This window comes from Sander vitreus, chromosome 20, assembly GCF_031162955.1.
Source record: "Sander vitreus isolate 19-12246 chromosome 20, sanVit1, whole genome shotgun sequence".
Lineage (NCBI taxonomy): Eukaryota > Metazoa > Chordata > Actinopteri > Perciformes > Percidae > Sander > Sander vitreus.
The window spans coordinates 21,132,908-21,159,083 of NC_135874.1; positions in this window are offsets into that span (position 1 = coordinate 21,132,908).

Here is a 26,176-nt window from a genome sequence, read left to right on the forward strand (position 1 = left end):
ACCACAGTGAGCTATGGTTGTCTACATCGTTCTTACAAAAACAACATTAAAATAAATAAGGCTGTTGGTGTTGATGGTGTTGCAGTGTACAGATTGTCAGCATATAGTGCCCCTTCCGTGGGCAGGAAATACAACCCACAGGAGTGTTTTCCGTCCTCATACCTAAAAGTATCAATCGCGGTTTTAAACACATCGGTGACGTTATGAAAGTTTTATTGGGTTTAGGCAAAATTACTTGGTTATGTGTGGCAAATGATCATGGGTTGAACAAAAGTAGGCTACATTTTTTACGTAACTTAGGTGCAGTAGGTAAGACTTATAATACTATCTTTCTGTCATATTTGCTGAAACTGACCCTATGTTCGAGTAGAACTACATGAAGCAGGTCATTTAAAAAAAATAATCTGGCTCCTCTGGCACCACCTACAGCCTGTAGTGTGATTTTCAAAAATCCACAGCTCCCTGTTTAGATGCACCAATCAGGGCCAGGGGGGGTGTCTAACTACGTGTTAATCACTGCTCATCACACACATTCATTCTCCCTTGTGGGGGGAGGAGCTTAGGAGACAGTTTTGGGCTTTAGCAGAAAGGGGACTGAGAAGTTGTCGATGTTTTTGGCTAAGTCCTGGATCTTCGCAATCCTACCTACAGCACCTTTAACTTATGTACGTGACGTAGAACGTGACATAACAATGTCACTTATTTAACCAGTTAACTTTCATATGCAAATTAAAATAAGTCAACATTGAATTTTTAGTTCCACACTGTACACGAAAAAACGGTTTCCTGGGTGGAAATCCAGCGTTCGTTTGACCCATCCCTCTCTACATGGACTTTGTCGCTCTTTATACTATGCCACCTGACTTCCTCCTTTGCTCCACTCATAATTATTATGACTACTAGAGGTCACCGCCACTATAAATGTAAATATTGCTCGTAATAAGCTGCTTGGACAAACAACCTATGTTTTTTTTCGGGGGACGACACTGCATTGACAATTTTTGTGCTTCATTTATTATGTCCTGGAATTTCTTGCTTCCTCCACTAAACTCTAAAGTGTGTGTGTGTGTGTGTGTGTTCCCACAGAGAGAGAAAGTAAGCGAGAGAGTGGGTGTGAGAGAGAGAGAGAAAAAAGTGTTTTCAACTTTCATGCTTTCTTTGTACTTCAGTCACACACCCAACACTTTATACTGAGAATATACCGGTGTCAAGGAATAATATTTTGATTTCAAGGCTCTGTTTCACAGCCAAAAAAGCAACAGCAGGGAGAGATCAATCACAACTCCTCCTCTACCTCTCCCCCCACACACACATACACCACAGATGGATGTTGAGGTGGTGGGCGAAAGGTTTATAGGTAGGACCAGCTGAAAGGGAGAGCTGATGAATTCTCTTCACTTAGACAGTACTTACACAGCCAGCAGGACAATCACATTCTTTTCATTTTGCATATCTATAGCCATAGTTTTGATAGCACTTACAGATTCACAATACTCTAAACAAATACATTCACCCACAAGTGTCAACATTCAGGATAGCAGCCTTTGTTCGCTCTTTGTGTCCTCAAACCACCTGGCGCTCTTCATCCTTGCCTCCTTCTAAAACTTCCTATCATCTTTCTCTCCTCCTAAATCCCACCCTGGCCACCACTTTGACTCTGATGCTCACAAATTTTTGTCTTTGCCTCACAGCAAAACCCAGCCTGTCAATAATACTCTTGGCTTCAAACACAAATAGACCTGGACACCATTTCTTCAGTGAGGGCATATTCCGACAAATACACTGTTTCTCCTACATCATTATTATTGGGAGTCTTCAGCCGGAATCACCTGCGTCTTATGCCAAGTGTTTTAAAGTAACATACATATTTTACGAAGGTAGAAAGCCATGAGTTTGTTGCTTTTTACAATACTTTTACATGTATTGTCGCATAACGATGAACCCAATGTCGCATTAACGCAAACACGTTTTAACGTGACATTTTTTTAACACAGGATCTGTTTTGATGACTACTATGGATTAAAATGTACTGGACTGGAGTCTCTCAACACCATCTCCATTTCTACCTGCTCCGTCTGTCTGTCTTTTTCTCTCTCTCTCTCGCCCAAGCAGGAAGCTACATACAAGGAACTGAAATTATAATTAATTTAGTTTTGGGAAAACATACAGTACGTGGTCAACGGCCTCACAGACGTCAACTGAGACCATCTGTGGAAAGAGTTATGAATTTGAAGGTGGACTCATGGGCCAACCTTAGACTTTGGTTCACTGCATGATCTCATGGTCTCCTGGCGTATGTTTTATCATCCAGGAAATTCAGCTGTCCTGACCTGAATAATTTATAGATGCTCCCTAAATCCCAGAAGATGACATACTGTCTAAAAACAGCCTCACTCAATGTACAGTGAGCTGTATTCCCAAAGCTGTTAGAAATTTAAAGCTGTTTTTAAATGCACAATATGTCATTTTCTGCCCCTTCTGGGTCTCGTTTTGAAGTAGCGTGGGATCAGAGTTGTTGTCTTCATCCCCATTACCATCATTGATCTTGGCTTCTCCTGATTACTTCAGTATTCATTGTTAAGGAGTTTTTTTTTTATCAGGAGCGAATGATCTGCAGATGTCTCCTCTACTCCAGGAGTACAACAAATGGACCCGGTGATTTAAACTGGTAAAAACTCTGAATAAAGCAGTGTCATCGTTGCGCACATCGGCGAAGGGGCTGCGAGCCGAGTTGACGTTTGCTCAGCTTGCTTCTCTGATAACCTAATAATAACATACACATGGCCAAAGACTAAAAGCTTTCACCCGGTAAAAATATATAGTTAAAACCGACCAAGATCTAAAAAGAGTATGTTAAAAATGAAGTGTAAAACTGGATAAAACGTCAATTTAGGACAACTTCTGGCAGACAACCACAATGCTGACTCGTGCGAAAAGGGGATATGACAGGTGACCAAATGTATCAGGTTTTCTCTGGGTTTTGAACATATTTGGAAACATTTGGGATAATGCAAGTATACAACTCAACAAAATATATAACATAGGTCTAGTCGTTTTTACACATTTTAATGCAGAAAGGTTTCTTATGATGCCTTTAAGATTGATTCTTGGAGAAAGGCATGATGTTGGTAGCAGACCAATCTGTTAGTCAACTTAAATGACAAAAAAATACAGTGCATCCATGTGTCCTAAGCAGAATATTGGATCTAGGGTATGTTTGGACCAGATTATGATAGCATGTTTTCATTATTTCTCTGCAAGGGTAGTTTTCTAAATACACTTTAAATTGACTAGGTCTCCAAAATAGAACCAATTAAGATGAAATATGGCATCCCTGAGGACCAGACTGGTCTTTTTAAACAACCCAACTTATTATTTCCAATAAAGAAATTAGTTACAATTCATTACTGTAAACTAACAAGCCCCAAAAAAGATGTTGAATGTTGGTGGGCTTATACAAATAGCAGCAGAAATGCATTTAGACAGCAAGCAGCTTGCTGAGATGAATCATCACAACTACATACACTGGAAGCTTAATGTGTGTGTGTGTGTGTGTGTGTGTGTGTGTGTGTGTGTTGTCCATATTATGTACAACAATGTTGAAGCAACAGACAAACCTTCCTGGGAGGGATAATACATTATTCATTTACTTGTGTAATCTTACACACACACACACACACACACACACACACACACACACACACACACACACACACAGATTCAGAGACTATGCTCAAAGACACATTTGTGGTCGAGGATAAACAGCATCCCAGATGTAGTAAGCTAAATGCAGGCTAGAGCCACATGTTAAGCATGTTGTTATTTATTCATATTTAATTTGCAGGAACGCATTAAGGATGCAATAAAATCACACACACAGATGTCACACATTTTTACAGTAAGCCGTTGAGCAAAGTTGTCAGTCAAATAAGTTATTTACTAAAAATGACAACTACTGTGCAAACTTGCTTCCAGCTGCAGCAGGCATGTATTCAGCAAAAAAAGAAAAGTTCTGATAAACCCACTGTACACTACCTTCCCAGCATTAAACAGCAGGCAGATAGAGTTAGCGACTAGCTGATCAACATAGTGCATCATTTAGCAGCTAAAGAGCCAAAATTGTGTATTGGATGTGTAAATAGGCTTTGCCATAACATCTTCAAAAATTATGTCTATGGTTTATTTACAGCTTGTTCCGCTGCCTCCAAACAAAACAAAACATGAATACTGCTTTAACAATCTGGTGATTAATAAAAAGAAAAACACACAGATCAGTTACTCGGACTGTGTTACAATGTAAAAAAAGCATCATCACTCACTTGAGGCTGGATTTTACGTAGGTACCGCCTCTTTTGTTGGTCGATGGGGTACACACATTTCTCTTCTTTAATGTGTTTCTCTCATTCTCTCCCCACTCTCACAGTGCAGCTCTCTGAAAGTTATATCAGTGACACACCAGTTTGATAATACCATGGAAATAACATGTAAATCACAGTTTTGCTCCCAGTGTTTTGTGCTTTTAGACTGGGGTATTCAAATTTGCAATCCATTATTTAACTGTAAATGCAGGAGAGTAGATTGAAGATGCCCTTCCAACCTGCACTACAGTAAGTAGTTCTTCACCTTGTTTGAATGGCTTTCCTTTCCCAGGACTGAGCAAAGGTGAAACATAATCACAGGTGTGATTACGGTAAACTTGACCTCATAAATGATTCATTGTGATGCTGTCATTTGACTGCAGTGTGCTGGGGAATCATTAAAACATGTCAATGTCAAACACATTTGCTGCGTGTGAATTGACTCTGCTGGATAGACAAACACACACTCTGCAGGTATATAGCCAATGAAAACCTGTTCCAGCTTTATGTTGGAGAGGTGTGTTTAGAATTCAGTGGAAGGATTTCATGGTTCTATGGTTTGTGACAAATTCTCCAACCCTGGGCACGTAAAACCCTTTTTAGAGCCACTGGATGAAGTCCAAAATGCATGGTGGTCAAGCTAAAATCAAAGCTGTTTTGCTTCGATACCGAAAAGGTTTTTTAGCCCACAGGGAGATGTGTATGTAATGCTAAATACTGTACATGCAGTGTTAATACTTTGCAACGTTAAGGGTGAATGCAGAACTAAGTGTGTCCAAAGTTAAAGTGCTCATATTATACTTTTTGGCTTTTCCCCTTTCCTTTATTGTGTTATATATTTTTGTGCACGTTATAGGTTTACAAAGTGAAAAATCCCGAAGTCCACCCCAAATGGACTTACCATTACGGCTGGGCGATATGGAGAAAATCAAATATCACGATATTTTTGACCAAATACCTCGATATCAATACCGCAACGATACTGTAGTGTTGACTAATTGGTGCTTTCTCAAAATATTTACACAACGAGATTTTTGATAAATAATCATCAGTAATGTGGATATAATGACTAAGTGGGTAAAGGCAAATAATAGAACAGTTACAACAGTCTGGTAAGTTCAGAAAATGACCTTACTGTAATGCAGCCTTTAAAACCAGGAAAAGACAACACTTATGCCATATTACGATATTACGATATCCAAAATCTAAGACGATATCTAGTCTCATATCACAATATCGATATAATATTGATTCATTGCCCAGCTCTACTTACCATTTTCCAGAGAAAACACTGTTCACAAACTGCTCCAAACAGCTCTATTGTAGTCTAGCCTTTACTTCCGTGACAAACTTGCGTCACTTTGTAACACACGTTATAATGCTCGCCTAGCTGCTAGCGTGGCACTCCCTCTGACTCTGCAACTGACTAGCTAACAGTGCTTACCTAGGTACTGCGGTACTGCGCATGTGCAACCCCCAACAAAGATTGACCAGAAGTGCGATGCCTCACTCGGTAGCTAAAACGGAGAGCTCAACACACAGGGTGAAAAGAGGAGCTGCAGCAATGTGCAGTACAACAAATATAGTGTTTTTTATATAGGCAAGAATTCCTAGGGGGCCCCCCTCAAAACCAGAGTTTGTCACCATTATGTTCTAAACTACAAATGCTGCTTACGGACCTTGGCTATGGCAAATGCTGCCACTATGTCCTCCAGATCTAAAGACCTTTGCACATTTCGCTCTATTGACCTAGTCCTGAAAGTCTCTCCTGGGACAGGAGCTAGACACACCCACACTCCAGGCTGGAATCTCCAGTTCCACTGGCTAGGTTAACTAATAAACGTGAAAGAATGGACGCCATTAGTCTAACGTTAATGCTAGCTAGCTAAAGTTATTTACATGTCTCCCCCATAGTTAAGGTTAAATGACAGCATTCAGACAGTTACTGTTACACAACTTAATCTTCATGATCTGCTCTACTTACCACTGTCTTGCTTTCTTTTCTTCTCATCCTTATGTTTTTCTCTCTTTTTTTTCACTCCCAGAACTTTCAATTGAAAAAAATTATATCATGCTTCACTGGGAATGACATGGGGCCCCTTCAGATGTCATTGCAAATAGTCATTTGTTTGTTAAATGGGGAGGGGGGTTGCGTTCACTGTAGTTGCCACATTTTGAGACATTGCTGTGGAGTAAAGTTTGTCAGCCCTCGGGGGCCCCTTAACGGCCTGGGGCCCCAAGCAGTTGCCTGGCTTGCCTGTTGACAAGCTGCAGCTCTGTACTTGAAAATATATATCTCTAAACTAATGAAACAGACTTTCATTCTTCTTACCCATGGTTTAAAAAATTCTTAGCAACCATGTCAACATTAATTTGACCATGTTATAGGTTTTTAATTGTAATGAATTGCAATTATATAGTTGTACTTAGATAGATAGATAGATAGATAGATTTTTATTGAACCCAAAAAAAAGGGAAATAACGGTGTTGCAGCAGCAAAATATCAGACACACAGTACACATACAGAGTGAACATTAAATAATAGGAAACAATATACATGAAATAATAATAGAATACTACACGAGCAATATTTAAAAAATATACAATTAGGAAATAAAATGTACAACTGTTTCAATAGCTATAGATAAACTTAATGTGCAAGTTGGGGAGTAAAAATGTACAACTGTTTCACTAGTAATGCTACCTTCCCAGCATTAAACAGCAGGCAGATAGAGTTAGCGACTAGCTGATCAACATAGTGCATCATTTAGCAGCTAAAGAGCCAAAATTGTGTATTGGATGTGTAAATAGGCTTTGCCATAACATCTTCAAAAAATTATTTCTATGGTTTATTTACAGCTTGTTCCGCTGCCTCCAAACAAAACAAAACATGAATACTGCTTTAACAATCTGGTGATTAATAAAAGAAAACACACAGATCAGTTACTCGGACTGTGTTACAATGTAAAAAAAGCATCATCACTCACTTGAGGCTGGATTTTACGTAGGTACCGCCTCTTTGTTGGTCGATGGGGTACACACATTTCTCTTTCTTAATGTGTTTCTCTCATTCTCTCCCCACTCTCACAGTGCAGCTCTCTGAAAGTTATATCAGTGACACACCAGTTTGATAATACCATGGAAATAACATGTAAATCACAGTTTTGCTCCCAGTGTTTTGTGCTTTTAGACTGGGGTATTCAAATTTGCAATCCATTATTTAACTGTAAATGCAGGAGAGTAGATTGAAGATGCCCTTCCAACCTGCACTACAGTAAGTAGTTCTTCACCTTGTTTGAATGGCTTTCCTTTCCCAGGACTGAGCAAAGGTGAAACATAATCACAGGTGTGATTACGGTAAACTTGACCTCATAAATGATTCATTGTGATGCTGTCATTTGACTGCAGTGTGCTGGGGAATCATTAAAACATGTCAATGTCAAACACATTTGCTGCGTGTGAATTGACTCTGCTGGATAGACAAACACACACTCTGCAGGTATATAGCCAATGAAAACCTGTTCCAGCTTTATGTTGGAGAGGTGTGTTTAGAATTCAGTGGAAGGATTTCATGGTTCTATGGTTTGTGACAAATTCTCCAACCCTGGGCACGTAAAACCCTTTTTAGAGCCACTGGATGAAGTCCAAAATGCATGGTGGTCAAGCTAAAATCAAAGCTGTTTTGCTTCGATACCGAAAAGGTTTTTTAGCCCACAGGGAGATGTGTATGTAATGCTAAATACTGTACATGCAGTGTTAATACTTTGCAACGTTAAGGGTGAATGCAGAACTAAGTGTGTCCAAAGTTAAAGTGCTCATATTATACTTTTTGGCTTTTCCCCTTTCCTTTATTGTGTTATATATTTTTGTGCACGTTATAGGTTTACAAAGTGAAAAATCTCGAAGTCCAACCCCAAATGGACTTACCATTACGGCTGGGCGATATGGAGAAAATCAAATATCACGATATTTTTGACCAAATACCTCGATATCAATACCGCAACGATACTGTAGTGTTGACTAATTGGTGCTTTCTCAAAATATTTACACAACGAGATTTTTGATAAATAATCATCAGTAATGTGTATATAATGACTAAGTGGGTAAAGGCAAATAATAGAACAGTTACAACAGTCTGGTAAGTTCAGAAAATGACCTTACTGTAATGCAGCCTTTAAAACCAGGAAAAGACAACACTTATGCCATATTACGATATTACGATATCCAAAATCTAAGACGATATCTAGTCTCATATCACGATATCGATATAATATTGATTCATTGCCCAGCTCTACTTACCATTTTCCAGAGAAAACACTGTTCACAAACTGCTCCAAACAGCTCTATTGTAGTCCAGCCTTTACTTCCGTGACAAACTTGCGCCACTTTGTAACACACGTTATAATGCTCGCCTAGCTGCTAGCGTGGCACTCCCTCTGACTCTGCAACTGACTAGCTAACAGTGCTTACCTAGGTACTGCGGTACTGCGCATGTGCAACCCCCCAACAAAGATTGACCAGAAGTGCGATGCCTCACTCGGTAGCTAAAACGGAGAGCTCAACACACAGGGTGAAAAGAGGAGCTGCAGCAATGTGCAGTACAACAAATATAGTGTTTTTTTATATAGGCAAGAATTCCTAGGGGGCCCCCCTCAAAACCAGAGTTTGTCACCATTATGTTCTAAACTACAAATGCTGCTTACGGACCTTGGCTATGGCAAATGCTGCCACTATGTCCTCCAGATCTAAAGACCTTTGCACATTTCGCTCTATTGACCTAGTCCTGAAAGTCTCTCCTGGGACAGGAGCTAGACACACCCACACTCCAGGCTGGAATCTCCAGTTCCACTGGCTAGGTTAACTAATAAACGTGAAAGAATGGACGCCATTAGTCTAACGTTAATGCTAGCTAGCTAAAGTTATTTACATGTCTCCCCCATAGTTAAGGTTAAATGACAGCATTCAGACAGTTACTGTTACACAACTTAATCTTCATGATCTGCTCTACTTACCACTGTCTTGCTTTCTTTTCTTCTCATCCTTATGTTTTTCTCTCTTTTTCACTCCCAGAACTTTCAATTGAAAAAAATTATATCATGCTTCACTGGGAATGACATGGGGCCCCTTCAGATGTCATTGCAAATAGTCATTTGTTTGTTAAATGGGGAGGGGGGTTGCGTTCACTGTAGTTGCCACATTTTGAGACATTGCTGTGGAGTAAAGTTTGTCAGCCCTCGGGGGCCCCTTAACGGCCTGGGGCCCCAAGCAGTTGCCTGGCTTGCCTGTTGACAAGCTGCAGCTCTGTACTTGAAAATATATATCTCTAAACTAATGAAACAGACTTTCATTCTTCTTACCCATGGTTTAAAAAATTCTTAGCAACCATGTCAACATTAATTTGACCATGTTATAGGTTTTTAATTGTAATGAATTGCAATTATATAGTTGTACTTAGATAGATAGATAGATAGATTTTTTTTTATTTATCCCAAAAAATGGGAAATGCATTGCAGCAGCAAAATATCAGACACACAGCACACATACAGAGTAAACATTAAATAATAGGAAACAATATACATGAAATAATAATAGAATACTACACGAGCAATATTTAAAATATATACAATTTGGAAATAAAATGTACAACTGTTTCAATAGATATAGATAAACTTGATGTGCAAGTTGGGGAGTAAAAATGTACAACTGTTTCACTAGTAATGATAGGATGTAGATAAACCTATTGTGCAAGGTTGTGCAAGATGCACTCAGTGCAGTTGTGATGTCCATGAGTCTTATCTCACACTCAGTGATGAAGTGTTAAAAAGTTGAATTGCCTGTGGTAGGAATGATTTTCTGTAGCGGTCCGTGCGACATCGAAGCTGTCGGAGCCTCTTAGAGAAGGTGCTCCTCTGTTGGACCAGTGTGGGGTGGAGAGGGTGGTCAGGGTTATCCATGATAGATAACAGTTTGTTCAGTGACCTCCTCTCCACCACAGCTTCAAATGTCTCCTGGTTGCAGTCAATAATGGAGCCAGCCTTCCTGATCAGTTTGTTCAGTCTGTTTGTGTCGCTGGCTCCGATGCTGCTGCCCCTGCAGATGGCAGAGGAGAACAGAGCGCTGGCCACAACAGACTGGTAGAACACCTCCAACATTCTGCTGCACATGTTGAAGGATCTCAGCTTCCTCAGGAAATAGAGTCTGCTCATCCCCTTCTTGTAAACAACAGTGCTGTTGATTTTCCAGTTCAGCCTGTTGTCGATGTTGACACCCAGGTATCTGTACTCCTCAACCATGTCCACATCTCCACCCAGAATGCAAAGGGGCTGCGGAGCCGTTCCCTTCCTCCTGAAGTCAATCACCATCTCTCTGGTCTTATCCACATTCAGCAGCAGGTGATTCTTACCAGACCACTCCACAAAGTTGTCCACCAGCACTCTGTACTCTCCCTCCTGTCCATCCCTTACACACCCAACAACTGCAGAGTCAAAAGAGAACTTCTGTAGGTGACATGACTCTGAGTTGTACTGGAAGTCTGTGGTGTATAAGGTGACAGGACAGTCCCCTGTGGAGCCCCCGTACCACTCACCACCGCATCAGACAGAACACGGTCCAGACGGACAAACTGTGGTCTGTCTGTCAGGTAGTCAGTGATCCACTAGACTGTGGACGAACAGACACCCATCATCTGCAGCTTCTCACCTAGTAGCAGTGGCTGGATGGTGTTGAATGCGCTGGAGAAATCGAAAAATGTGATTCTCACAGTGCTGCCACCGCCATCCAGATGCAAATGAGCTTGCCGCAGAAGAAGGATGACAGCATCGTCCACTCCCAGATGAGGCTTGTAGGCAAACCGTAGAGGGTCCAGAGAAGATCTCACTTGCAGCCTCAGGTAGGCCAAGACCAGCCTCTCCAGCACCTTCATCACATGGGATGTGAGAGCCACTGGGCGGTAGTCTTTGAAGCCAGATGGAGTCGACTTCTTGGGGACCGGGACAAGGCAGGACGTCTTCCACAGCAGCGGCACCCTCTGAAGGCTCAGGTTGAAGACATACTGGAGAACACCAGACAGTTGACTGGCGCAGGTCTTCAGGACCCTGGGGCTGATGCCATCCGGGCCGGCAGCCTTGCGCTGGTGAAGCCTCTCCAGCTGTCTCCTCACCTGGCTAGGTGTGAATGAAAAGCAGGGGTGGGTGCTTGAAGTGTCTGTGGGGGGAGATGAGATGTGCTGTAGTTGTGGGGGGAGTGGGCAGACCACAGTGGGGTGAGGGGGGAGGTGTGGGAGCAAGAGAGGGGGGGAGGAGGCAGAGAGGGGGTGTGGGGGGTTGGTGGAGTGGTAGAAGAGACAGGGGATGGCTGTGAGCTAAACCTGTTAAAGTAACAGTTTAGCTCGTTTGCTCTCTCATGGCTGCCTGGTTTTGGTCTTCTTCTACCGCCACACCCGGTGATCTCTTTCATCCCTGTCCACACCTCTCTCATATTGTTCTCCTGTAGACTGGCCTCCAGCTTCTTACTGTAGGAGTTTTTACATTCCCTCAGTTTATCCCGTAGTTTGTACTGTACTCCCCTCAGCTCCTGTCTGTCCCATGACCTGAAAGCTTTCTTCTTCTCATTCAGAGGAACTTTCAGGTCACTGGTGATCCACGGCTTGTGAGTGGGTAAGCAGCGTACAGTCCGGGAGGGTATGGTGACATTCTCACAGAATTTGATGTATTCTGTGATGCAGTCTGTCATATTATTAATGTCCTCCCCATGTGGTTCACAGAGCACGTCCCAGTCTGTAGACTCAAAACAGTCCTGCAGAGCCTCCTCAGCCTCCTGAGTCCACCTCCTCACAGTCCTTGTTTGGACAGGCTGCCGCTGTACAAGAGGAACATACTCAGGAGACAGCAAGACAAGGTTGTGATCTGATTTGCCAAGGGTGGGAAGGGCAGTGGCACTGTTTGCATCCTTGGCATTAGCATACAGGAGGTCCAGAGTTTTATTGTCTCTTGTGGGGCAGTTAACATATTGTTGAAAGTCTGGGAGGAATTTATCCAGTGAAACATGATTAAAATCCCCGGTGATAACCATGAAGGCATTGGGCTGCTGCGTCTGAAGTTGTGAGACAGTGGTGTGGATGACATCAGCAGCTGCCTCCGCATCAGCAGATGGTGGAATGTAAACAGCGATCATTATGGCGGACGTAAATTCCCTCGGGAGATAATCAGGCGAAACCCCACAGCCAGCAGTTCAATGTCCGTGCTACTTGATGTATGTGCTGCTATTTCTATGTCAGTGCATGTAGATTTGTCTGTATAATTGTTAGTGTGATAGAAACTATGTTATGGCGTTACATTCAAATTAATGCGTCTGGTGATTGTTCTGTGTGTAGCTACCCAGGGACTGCAGATGAAAATTAGCTAATAGCTAAATCCGGCATAAATCATGACTTTTTATCTTGAGATTAATGTTTTTTTTGTGTATGGTAATAATAATTAAATTAGATCCTGAGAGTGGGTGTGTTTTCCCTATGTTTGGAAAGCAATGGAGCACATAAGTAAACATTCTCTGCTGCTGAACATGAAATATTGGTTATGGAACTGCAATCAGACATTCTTCCTACCCAAAGATATTAGATGTGAGGTAATATTTGTTTAAATTATGAGTTCAACAAAAGGATCAGTGATTAAATTGGAAAGGTCCTCCAGAATGTAAATAGAACATGGTTGACTTATCATTTTTGATGGTTTTAATACTTTTTAGACTTTTTTGTTAACAGAAATCAAACAAGACTAAGAGTCTACAGCCACTCTGTAAGGCTTAGGCACAGCGGTGCCCTGAGCTAAGTGCTGTCAGCATGCTAATATGCTCCCAATGACAATGCTAAAATGCTAATGCTAATGCACCGTGGCTTGATCTGAACAGCATTGCACTTTGACATCTGGCTGTCTGCCTTGGTTGGGTCTGGGCTAGTTGCCAGGTTCTTAAGGTGTCCTGTCCTTTAAAGGAACACGCCGACTTATTGGGACTTTAGCTTATTCACCGTAACCCCCAGAGTTAGATAAGTCCATACATACCCTTCTCATCTCTGTGCGTGTTGTAACGTTGTAAGCATTGCTGATCTGCTCGGGGCTTCTCAGGTGCTGCAAAGCATATCACTCCGCCTAAGTAGCAGAAGTAGCAGTGCGTCGCCTTTCTGAGAATATAGTTCCTAGTTTATATACGGTTAGAAGATGGCTGTGTCTCATGTGATCTTGTTATTTGTACACGCTGTGACTATACAAATCACATCATGTAAATAGGAACATGTTGCCGTTAATTTGTCACTTATTCGGAGCAGTAGGCTAGTTGGAACCGATTACCTTCAGGATCCGTGCTAGGCTAAGCTACCGGTGGAACCGTCAGACAGAGTTACAAATCGCACGGAGATGAGAAGGGTATGTATGGACTTATCTAACTCTGGGGGTTACGGTGAATAAGCTAAAGTCCCAATAAGTCGGCGTGTTCCTTTAAGGAGCATGTTGCAGTCCATATGCACTGGCTGAGACTGGCCAGTTTCTTTCATATCTGAATGTCACAAACGTACTGGTGCTGAATGTGCTTGTTATGGTGGTGTAGTGGGAGGGCGATAGTCTTAGTGTATTTGACGCTTTTCTAAAAGAACACTTCACGGTAGTGTAGAAGCTTTAAACATAGACAAAATGAGTTTTTGGGCAGAATGACAATGTACTAAATATTTACTTATGCTAATGTCTATGTCTTGACTTAATGTCTTGATATTACTCATATGCTTACTCAGTGTAGGGGAGGGATTCTCAGTTGATCACCATAGCGACGTTGCATGATTCTGCCGTGAAATCATCTTCAATGTAACACTCACTGGATCCTTTTATCGGCAACGATATCTGCACTTTGTCAATTGCACACCGTTCTGTACGGCATTGTTTCAGTGCCATTTAAAAAAAATCGGGAGTGAAGAAAAAATTGCCATTGCCATTAACTGTAGCTTGGCAGTATGCAGTATGCCTTGAGTCACCCTAATGACGATTGTGTCTGACCAATCAGTGGTCTGCAGTGTTTTAACTCCACCTTCTAGTATTGGCTCAGCTCGTGACTTTAGTTGAGTAGAGCAGTATCTTACTATGCACTAGAAATGGAAAAGGGGTACTGAATTCACCTGAATGGGCTATGGGGGTACGTCAGACTAAAAAAAAGTTGGAAACCACTACATTAGAATATCATTATTCCTAATCAGACCCTGTGGAGAGCCCTCTGGCACTGCCCAGTCAGCTAGTAATGGTGGCCAGTTTGTGCATAGATTTTGCTCCCAGTACTGCATCCACTAGTATGTTTCCATCTGACCTGCTTCTGTCATGGTTTGTGTGTGTGAATGTTGGAGTGTTAAATTCAATCTTCTATGCAGTAACAGAGTTGGCCCCTATTAATAACACACACACACACACACACACACACACACACACACACACACACACACACACACACACACAAATGTCTAAGTAAGTGGCTTGGGGTGGAGATTTAGATAGCACTGCCAAAGGGTATATCTTATTCAGGAAGTAAATGTAGCAAATCAGTTGTAGTGGTGTGGTATTGGTGATAAATCCACTAATGACCAATCCACTAATGACATTTTTGCTATCAAATGGCTTCCAGATATTTATAGCAACAGCTTTAAATGTTCAAACCTTTCACTGTCTCCTTTTATTCCCCAACAACTACAAAGTTGGGTGGTAATATTCTGTGAGCTCATCACCCCAAGCAACTCCTTTCGCATACACATACTCATTTGATCCATTTATAAAAATACAGATTACTGGGGCCTTAAATGTAATTCTTTAGGTCTTATTTGTGTAGTAAAATGCATTGACAGTACAAGAGATACGTTAGTTGCCTTTTTGCTAATATACCGTATGGCTTGAGGCATTGCCCATGTATCTTCACTATTTTTCCTTTATCTAGAAATCCTTGGTTTGGCCTGAATAACAAATATATTAACCCTGTGACCTAAATCTGAAATAATAAGCTCAGGGTGTGCGTATGTGTGTATGTGGAGCTTCTGCTGTGCTGTTGTAGTGCTCATACCTTGCTAGTAGTATATGCTCTGTCCTTGTAAATCACTATATGCCATTCACAGAAAAAGGTGATTCCGTGTTGAGCAAGCAGTCTGTTGGGAGATTATTGCAATAATATTCATGCTCATGTAAATGTCTGTATGTGAAGCCTTCCTTGTAGGTGTTTTGATGGTTAAGCGGATGTAATCCCTTCTCTTTTTGTTAAGCCAATTGGTCCCAGAAGGAGTTCTTTATAGCGTGAAAGTTTGAACTCAGGGTTATGTTGTTATGTGATAGAGTGAATTATTGGACGACTTCCAGAAGTCAAGCACTTCAGTCTGAATGTGTCACACTGAGTTGATGTGAAGCGTATCTTATAATTACCTTCTTTCTGCTCTTTCCCCTCCCTTTGGTCAATCTATAGACTTTAGAGATCCAAACCAACACAGGACTTTGACCCAGGCGACCTGTGTTCGTGGCCCCTAAAAGTCACCGTTGAGTTATTTTAATTTCAGTTAACAAACGGAACTGCATCACGGTCTACGTGACGTGCGTAATTACGTCATGTACTTACATAAATAGTCTCGCTTTGCCAGACCCTCCTCCAAAGCGCACTGGAGGAGAGGAACGTCAAGGATATAGACTATTACGTAGGTAACGTAACAAATGTGCATATTCTAACCCAAACCACAATCTTTTCCTAAACTTAAGCAAGTAGTTTTTTTGCTTAAACATAACCAAACTGTGACTGTTACGTTATTTTGAAAATGGTCCTGTGGGTGGTTTTAGAGGGAAGGAACAATCAACCTATGTGGTCGTGGTTTGGAGGACTTGTAATGTTTTGAGTTTGACTGAAAGTGGAGTAACTGCATTCCTAAGGTTTTAGTGAAACATAGGCTAATATTTCTTTTTAGAATGATAATTAACAAATATGCAAATAAATCATCTCATTGTAAGTACTGACAAAGGAAAGAAAGAGGGAAGAAAAGGGGAAAGGAAGTAAGATAAAGCGTGATGGGATTCCAAATCAATGGTTCAGCAATGTCAATTGTCACAGACCATCTAGAAGTTCATTATTGGCCTTCTGCAACAAGACCTCCAGTGATCCTATCACACCATTGCATTCTTCGCATATGGGAATAACCACTACCAATGAGGTTATTCCCACGTAGCTCGCATACATCAAATGAGCCATACATTTCAATGATGTTTTACATGCATGCTGCTATGGTATGTTATAGGAAGCGATCGTTCATGCAATTAATATTTATTTAGTTGTATACAGAAGCTGACCAGTAACAAACCATACTACCATACTTATAAACATTTAACATTTTTTTAACTAATAAAATGTAATAACTAATAAAAAACTCAAGTTGTCAGATACAGGAGTGTCCATCCCTGAAGGCCCAATGATTAATTAAACCTCCCACAAGCTGACCTGCATATTAAAGGTGCTCTAAGTGATTTGACGCGTTTTTTAGGCTACAACATTTTTCAGCTAGCAGATAGTGTGGAGATGTTTGCTGTATGTGACGAAAAATGTTGTAGCCTAAAAAAACACGTCATATCACTTAGAGCACCTTTAACTTTAAGTGAAAAGCTTGCATCTATTCCAACACAGATTCAGCACAATTTCAATGCTCCTGTAAAATTAAATTCACATGATTACTTTCAAAAGCCACAGTCCCCCTAGAAAGGATCTTCAGATGTGCAGTATGGGATCCAGGCAGATGGGGACACAGCTGTATGTATCAGCTGACAACATTAAGTTGCCATTTTCTCTTGTAAAATAATTCATTTTCTCCTTTGGTTCAGCTCGGCAGCTTGTTCTGCTTGTCTGTTCTAGTTTGACTCTTGTTTGACACTTGTCACTTGGTTTAGTTTGACAGCTGTGAATCTTTGCATTGTGCTATTTGTCAACTTCCTGGTCCAAAAGTACATTTCATGTTTTATGCACCTGCGGAGATCGCTGCTTCAGTGGGTCTATAACAAATGTAAAATTGTTAAATAAACAAATGGTAGGTACAGATAGACAGTAGTGAAATAAATGATGTGGTTTGGGACTATTATGGACATTTTGATATTTTTTTCTGCTTGGATAAACTTAGATTCCATTGTAACTAACAGGAATTCAAGCTGTCCACAGCCTATTTTTTGTGAACACGTCAACTACAAATTTTAAAGCACCTTTTAAGCCTAAAGCGAGTTTTGGATACTTAAAAGATTTTAAGATTATACATTTGTTATGAGTTATGCTTAGGTTTCCACAATGTCCTGAGAAAAGTATAGAACTCTTTAGCTGCTAAATGCTCCACTATGTTTATCAGCTATTCCCTTTCTCCATCTGCCGTTTGGTGCTGGCGGTACAACCGCAAAGCTTTCCACACAACAGCAGGGAACAGTGAAATGAGTTGTTACCTTGCTTAGGAGTTGGAGGCTTGCTAACTGTCACATGCAACTCTTCATCTAACAGCTCACTTTGGCCGCTGTTCCTTTACTCCTTTCAATATCTAAAACTGATCTGCTAATGAAAAAAAATGCAGAAAACAACATGTCTTCATTGGTAAATTTGGCCATTTTTGATGAACAATGACTTCACATTTTCTGTGATCGCTTCACAATAAAAGGCACCACGTTTTGTCAGTTGAACCACGGACAGCAGGACAGCAGCAGCATATTTCACCTCCTCTAGGGGCTTGTTTGGCCAGAAAAAACAGCTAACTATCCTGATATTACCCTCCTGTTGTGGTTGTTTTGTGTGCATGCATACATACAGAGTGCAAAATGTAGTGAATTGTTTACTTCAAATGTGAAGCTAAAAAACATGGGAATTAGGCTGGGAACTATCCACATCCGTTGAGAGAAACCGAGACAATGAGAAAGCCAGGGCATGCTAGAGAAAGATGGACAGAAGGAGAGTTGGTGAAAGAGAGCTATATGTAAAGACAGCACAGAGGGTTGAAGTGGAGGGTCATACTGTATACTGTATGGCATAGGTCTGTGAGAGCAAGAGAGGAGAGGCTTGAACTCATGTGGGCGTTTGTTGTTTGTTTCTGTCATTCTCTCAATCTTTCATTACATTCATTAGTGATCCTTGTCCCCGTTTGTGCAGCCTCGTGACAGTGTGGGTGGATATTATTGACTATTCTACGAGAAAATTGGCTCTACAGTCAGAACCACTGAAGCCCTAAACAGGATGTGGTAGAAAAATATGGTGGGAGGCAGGCTTGTGCACAATTCAGAATTTAATTGAGAATGACTCCTAAATTCCAATTCAATTCTTGAATTTGAATTGATGTGAAAAACAGGATCTAGAATTACAATTTGAATTAAAGGAAGCAGAATTGCAATTCAATATAAAAAAATTTTTTTACATAATTAATGACTGGAGGTAGCACACTAACTCTGCCTTGTTTCATCTTGTTTCTCTCGAGTATAAATAAAGGTTGAATAAATGAATGAATGTTTTTTTCTCACTTGTGATTTTCTGTCATGTAAATTGGTCCCTTTCCTCCTCCCATCTGTGGTGACAATGCCTTCAATGACGAAATCCCGTTGTCGTCTGTGTTAAGGCCCTAAAGCCTTAGTAGTATTTACTGTCATGCCTTTATGTTTTTGTAAGATCCCATAAGTCTTAGTTTTCATAGTGTTGTTTTTAGAGTGAGACCTTTGGGCCTTTTTTTCATACAGGCATGTTGGGCCAGGCATGGCTTTGGGCCAGTGTAGTAGCTACATTCCCTTGATGAGCAGTGATCGTTTCAAACAGTTTGAACAACTTGTGCCTGCTTGCTGGGTGGCTGATTTGACCTGGTCTTAGCTGTTGAATGTTAAGTGTTAAGTATTGCTGATACCTGGCACTGTACCAAGGCCTGGGACGGTTGTACTTGCCCACCAAGTGCCCAACAATGGTACCTTTTGCTTGGTTGTGTGTTAAAAACTAACAACTAGTTGGCTGGTGCCTCAATGGCTGAATCTCATCCCCCTTATTTGACAGCTCCTCGACTCCTTGGTCCTTGGCTGAACCGGATGTTCTGTCCCTCCTCGGTGAAGGCTGTCTCAAAGCTCTTATTTTGTCTACGAGGACTGAGCATCGAGGAGCTATAGGTCATCCAAACATTTTTCAATCCAGAGGGGGGAGGGGGGTCACCCAACTTTTGTATTCATGAAACAGCAAAATTTCAAAGTGGCTTGTTTGGTGCATATTTTTCCATGTAGCTCCATGTAGCTCTCTCAGTCTCTGCCCTCCTTCGCTACCAGATGGGTCTGACCCATGAGTTTGCTGTGGGGCAGGGCATAGACATATGGGGCAGGGGGAGCTGCCCCCCTGGTGGCTGAAACGGATAATTGCATTGTTTAAAAAATGAGTGGAATAATTCTGGCATGATCAGATATTTTATAAATATCTTAAATAACACAAAACAACTAAATGGTGGTAGGTAATACATCAGATTTCATATACTGCTTTAGTAAAAAAAAAAATTACCTGGCTGACGATGGGAGCAGCAGGAAGCAAAAAACTAAAATGACTGTTGTACTATGTCTGGACATCTTACCATGCCAAGGTTGCAATAAAGGTTTCCTAAATGCCACATTTGATGTCAGCTTACTAATTGATTGTGGGTTTTGTGTAGATTTGGACTTTTATACGTTTATTCCACTTTGTTTAAACGGCGAAGTGGAGAAAGCCTAGTGATGAGCAACCAGTTTGTGTGTTGAATATTACCCAGAGTGCCTTGCTGAATAGTCTCAATATTTTATTGTTTTATTTCATGTGAATACAAGTTTACTAGAGGAGTAACTTAGTATTTGATGTAATGCAATAATGCAGGAATTGTGCATTTAGTTTCCATGCTTATTTTGTTTCCACAACAATGTTAGTGAGTAAATCTACTGAAATGGCCACCACACCATAACAGAGGAGTGGGATGCAGAGGTTTAGTCTCGTATGTCATAGCTGTAAAAAAACAATGGAAATCTGTATATGTTTGCCAAACGCAAACCAGTACAGAACATATTGATAAATTGTTGGGGGAGGGTCATGCCTTTTTTTCCAAATCGTTTTAGAGGGTTGTAGAAATCGTTTTTACTGGTGAGGGGAGGGTCATGTCTTTTTTGGCTAAAGGTCCCAAAACTCCTCCGGTGGACCCTTAAATAAATAACGAACAGTCCCTAAGCTAGTTTGATCAATTTAATGGATTCTCAGAAATCTGAGAGTTTTGAAAGAATAGTAAAATATCGTGTGCAAAAAAGCAAATTTTGTTGTTGTTGTTGGTAACCTCATTTACGTAGCATAATTAAGATATAGATCCAATTAACACTGCAATGAAAAGTGTAAACAGAGGGTTATGCTGGTCATGTAAGCACATCAAATGTGCCTGGGGATGTTTTTTGCTTTTGCTAAACCTGGGAATTATTTCCCAGATTAATTGTTTTACACAAAGTTGTTGAATCAATTGATTTTCCTATTCATGTCAGCATTTTATTTAACTTAGTAACTTAATACACCTGTCTGCACAGCTACCCCTCTTTCCCCCAGATATTTAAAAGGTGCACTATGAGTTCCTGCATGGTTTCAGCGCGATTTCATTTTTATCTCAAATCATAGGTATCTCTCCTTGATCCGCTAGCTGCCTGCCCCCTGAACACACTGTGAAAAAGCCCGGTCTCGGGAGACAACGCAGATGTCGTAAACGTCAAACAAACACTAGGGGCACAGGCTATGCACCAAAATACAACAAAATGTCGGTGATTGGCTGGAACGTGGTTTGTTGTATTTTGGTGCACAGCTTGTGCCCCTAGTGTTTGTTTGACGTTTACGACCCCTGTGTTGTCTCCCGAGACCGGGCTTTTTCACAGTGTATTCAGCGGGCAGGCAGCTAGCGGATTAAGAGATGCCTACGATTTGAGACAAACCATGCAGGAACTCATAGCGCACCTTTAAGGACTGTTTTGGTTATTTAAACAAGCTGCACGATAACATAATTGTGAGTCGAAATTTGTAGCTGATTTCCTCTTCAACACCACCTTCAACTATTCCTTTTTCATCATGATATCTTGTGGTGGTGACGTCTTTGGAAATACATAAAATTTGTGTTACGGTATCTGGTTAAATTTGAGCCACTAATAAGGAAATGCGAAAATCAAAACGTTTTCGAAGTTGGCATGGATAGTAACCATTTTCCACATAATACAACCAATGTTGAGGAATTCTACTAGCAAGCAAACACACACACACACACACACACACACACACACACACTACTACAACTAAACACACCAAATAATCTTCGACCACCCCCTTGCCCACACACATACACTTTCTCACATACTCATCACTGTCTTGTGATGAATACAAAATGACATTTCAATTATGCTTTTCCCTGTTGTGATGTTGTGTCACTTGCATACCAAATCAGCTATTTCGTTCATTTCCCATCTCTGTCTCTCTCTTCATCTCACACAAAATGAAGAAATGGAAATAAGGGAGAACAATGCAGGAGAGTAAATGCTATTTGTGAATGTTACCTGTTAAATGTTATGTAGAGAGAGGTCTTTAGGCAGGGTTCGAATTATGATTTCATCTTTGTGGGGGTCTCTTTAAAAAAAAGTCTATGAGCAGCATTACATTTCCTGCATTCTGGTGAATTTTTATGAACCTTTTTCTGAATCAATGTATGCTAGAAATATCTTTATGTAAAGGGAAACATAGATTACAATCCAGATATAAAAACATAATGGAATATATTACAATAAAGCTCTCAGGCATGTATTGCTATTTATTCTCCTGTAGATCGACTTTTCTAATTATATCTGAGTCAGCACACATGTAGCCTAGCATCATTTACTCTTCCCTCCTGTTTTGCGTCTTTTGTTGAGGAAGTAACCTCCTTAAATGTGCACATGACAATTATTCACCTCAATGATACATTATTCATTTTAATGGATTAATAAAGCCCTGGACTGTAATATTTCATATGTGTTTGAGCAAGATTACTGCTCATGTTCAAAACTTTGTGCACATTCAAAATATATCCCATTTGTGCTATCTGTGATTTGAAGGAGTCGTGATATTTTGAGAAAAATAAAGTGGTAATAGGCTATTACAAGAATAAAGTCACTATATTTCAGAAAAGAATCCACCTGCACCATAGCCTGCTGTGCATTACGTGATTGCTCTGCTGATACGGTAGATCTCAGACCTCCTGACAGACACAGAGCCCCGTTTGAGAATCTGGTCTCTGAATGAGACAAAGTTTAGGGAAGTGGCTGCACGCTGCTCTACATCGGAGGTGGGAAACCGAAACTACGACAGAAATACACGGAGCACAAACGTGACACATCTGCTGCAGCATGTCGACAGCAGAGCGCCCTCATTATAAACCTGAATCTGTACAGACCCAGGACGGAAGACGCAACTGTCTCTCCCCGAAAGTTGAAAAAATTTCCTCTTTTTTTTAACTCTGTGTGTGCGCATGTATTGGCTATACAGACTTTGTGTATGTGTGTGCATTCATTTATGGCCTGCTAGAAATCAGTCCAGGCCAGTCTCAGCTCCCTCACCAATCAGTGCCTGTTGTTCAGAGTGAAATGTGAAACCAGTCAGAACTCACCATTTAGAATAAAATGACAGCCAATCACAGGCTGCATTTTGCTTAAAATGGCAGCCAGTTGGACCAGAACCCTCTGAATAAGAAATCATAGAAAATCATAGAAAGACACATGTTTTGTCCACTCTGAAACAGCACTAGGCGTGAATTAATCAGTGAACCAGTCATACTAGCCATTATTTAGTCCAGTCTGACCTTATGCACCATAAATCATTAATTTATTTATTTAACCAGAAGAAAACACTCTTTAAAATTAAAAATCTCTTCTTTTAAAGTGTCCTGGCCAAAACAGGCAGCAGAACAAATAACAAGGTTTCAGACAACAAGTCCAAATAGAGACACAAGAACAAATTAAAGCTGCAAGCAGTGTTGGACGGGCTCTCGCTCCTCTGCGCGCGTCAGGGTTATTGGCAGATGCCACTCCTTGCGGCCGTGCATTTGCATTGGCACTCAGACACCTCAAATCGTCACCAATGAAAAGGGAACTCTCTGCTGAGTTCAACGATACCTCACACAAGGGTCTACGTCATACAGTTCAAAGAGGGCGTAGCTAGACCACAGGGGGTGGGCCAAACCATGACCAATGAAAACGGAACTCTCTGCTAAGTTCAATGACACCTCACACAAGGGTTTACATCAAACGGGTCATAAGTTATAAAAAGGGGCGTGGTCACAGCATAGGGGGCTGGTCAAGCCATCACCAATCAAAAAGAAACTTTGCTGAGTTCAATGATACGTCACACAAGACTCTACCTTAAATGGGTCACCAGTTATGAAAGGGTGCGTGGCTTAAGCATAGGGGATGGGCCAAACCATCACCAATGAAGAAGGAACTCTCTACTGAGTTCAATGATACCTCACACAAGGGTCTACCTTAAACGGTTCAAATGTTATGAAAGGGGGCATGGTCTGAGTAAGTGGGTGTGGTTAAACTGTAGGGGGCGGCTCAGTATCACATGTAGACCACACATTATAAGTTTCATGTAAATCGGATGATGTTTGTCATATAAGGCGGATTTCCTGTTGCCAGCGGGGGGCGCTAGATGTCCTCAGGCCTGGACCCTGGAATTTCGGGCAGATATGACAATGTACACTAAAGTTACAACAACTTCTTCGTTCATCGATAAATGCTCAAAGTGGCCGCCACGCCACACCCACACCTTTTGACAAAAAGTTTTTCTTTTAATAACTTTTAATCTTTAAGGTGTTGAGATGGTACAGACCAAATTTGAAGTCCATGGGATGAAATCTCTAGGAGGAGTTCATTAAAGTATAGCACCTTGACTTTTAGGTCTACTTCCTGTTGCCACTAGGGGGCGCTATGACTTTGAGCCAATATCTGCCTGCAGATTTCGTCAGGGTTGGACTCTTATGAATCCTGAAAAGTTTCGAGCTAATTGGACAATGTACACTCAAGTTACACCCACTTCCTGTTTCAATGGCGAAACGCACAAAATGGCCACCCCGCCACGGCCATGCCCTATGACGAAAAGTTTCATTTTAATCTTTAATGTCATAAGATGGCACAGACCTAATTTGAAGTTCGGATTAAATCTCTTGGAGGACTTCTTTAAAGTAATGTGGAAATGGCTAAAATCGCACTAATTGCGAACTTTCAATTCAATATGGCGGACTTCCTGTTTCGTTTAGGGTATGGCTCCAATAAGCGTTTTTGTACGTCTTGACATGCTACATATGTGTACCAAGTTTCATGAGTCTACGTTAAACGTACTGCAGGGGCTCAATTTTTATTTTATTTTGTAGGGGGCGCTAGCGAGCCATTTTTGTGCGCCTATTTCTGAAACCCTTAAAATACGTACATTTTCACCAGAATTGATGCAACCGGCAATTTTGGTATGTTTTTGAGTATGTTAAGCCCCTCAAAAAGATGATTAATTTGCTGGAAGAAAGAAGGAATAATAATAATTCCTTTAGTTTCAATAGGGCCTTCGCCGCTGTTGGCGCTCGGGCCCTAATTACATACTCATTAGATACCTAGATCTATAACCAGAGTTTAAGTTCCCATATTAAAAAAGTGAGATTTGAATGTCTTTCTTGACGATTAAGCAGGTCGAGGTGCTATATAAATACTGTGAAAGTATCAAAACGCTCAATCCACAGAGATATGCCACAGCCCATATTCAGAAACTGTGCCTTTAAGCAAGCTGTCAGGACTTCTATTAGGTTCTGATAACTACACTATATATAAGGAGAAAGTTCCCCTACAGTGTTGTTACAGTCATTCCCCGGCTGCAATGACAGTTCAGAGCTGCAGAGAACGAGGGACAAGGAACAAATTTCTTCATTAATAGAAATTCAAATTGTATATATCTTAACATCAGTGCTCCTAATGTTGAATTCCAGACGGAACAATTCTGGAAATGTGATCTTCCTTTTAGGAGGTCAAAAAATATCTGGCAATATCTTACAAATGGGGCAGTTAAGATGAGTATTATACTGTATAACAGACATTTTTTAAATTGCCTACTCCATTAGGTGGCACTTCTGGATTGAACCCAAATGGGAAAAAAAAAAAAAAAAAAACATGTCTCAAACTGTTCATAATGCACCAATGTATATCTTGCAATATCAGTATTGGCAAAAGGTGCAATCAGTTTATCTTTCTTTGAGTTACCAGAATGAGAGCAGTAAAATTTGAATGTGGATCAACTGAGGCAAGCCAGATCACTTTTCTTCAAATGAATAGGCTTGTTTGAGATGAGCCAGATCATGAAAAAAAGGAGCGGAGCCATCAAATGCAAAGAGTGAGAGTGTGAGATATGCCCAGAATGTGCACAAATACAGGCACTCAATGGCATGAAGGACACAGAAAAAGGTTTTTTTCTCTCACTTTAAAGGAGAATTCCGGCCAATCTTTACGTTAATCTTGATCGCTATAGCTACGCGAGTACTTTCGATAGAAAAACCCCCAACCCGAATCAGTGCAGGTAACACGGAGAAGCTGCAGCTACGTACTACAAGCGTCCACTGTGCTGAAACGGAAGTGGTCGGGGCAAGTTTTAGAGTGCCTTTGTGCCTCTTAACAGACACAAAATGCAATTAATGTGTCTGTGCCACATGAACAGGGCCCTTACGTGTCAACAAGATGCGTTTTCAACTCAGACATTGTTTAAATTCACCTACCCTGGTCCCTGTC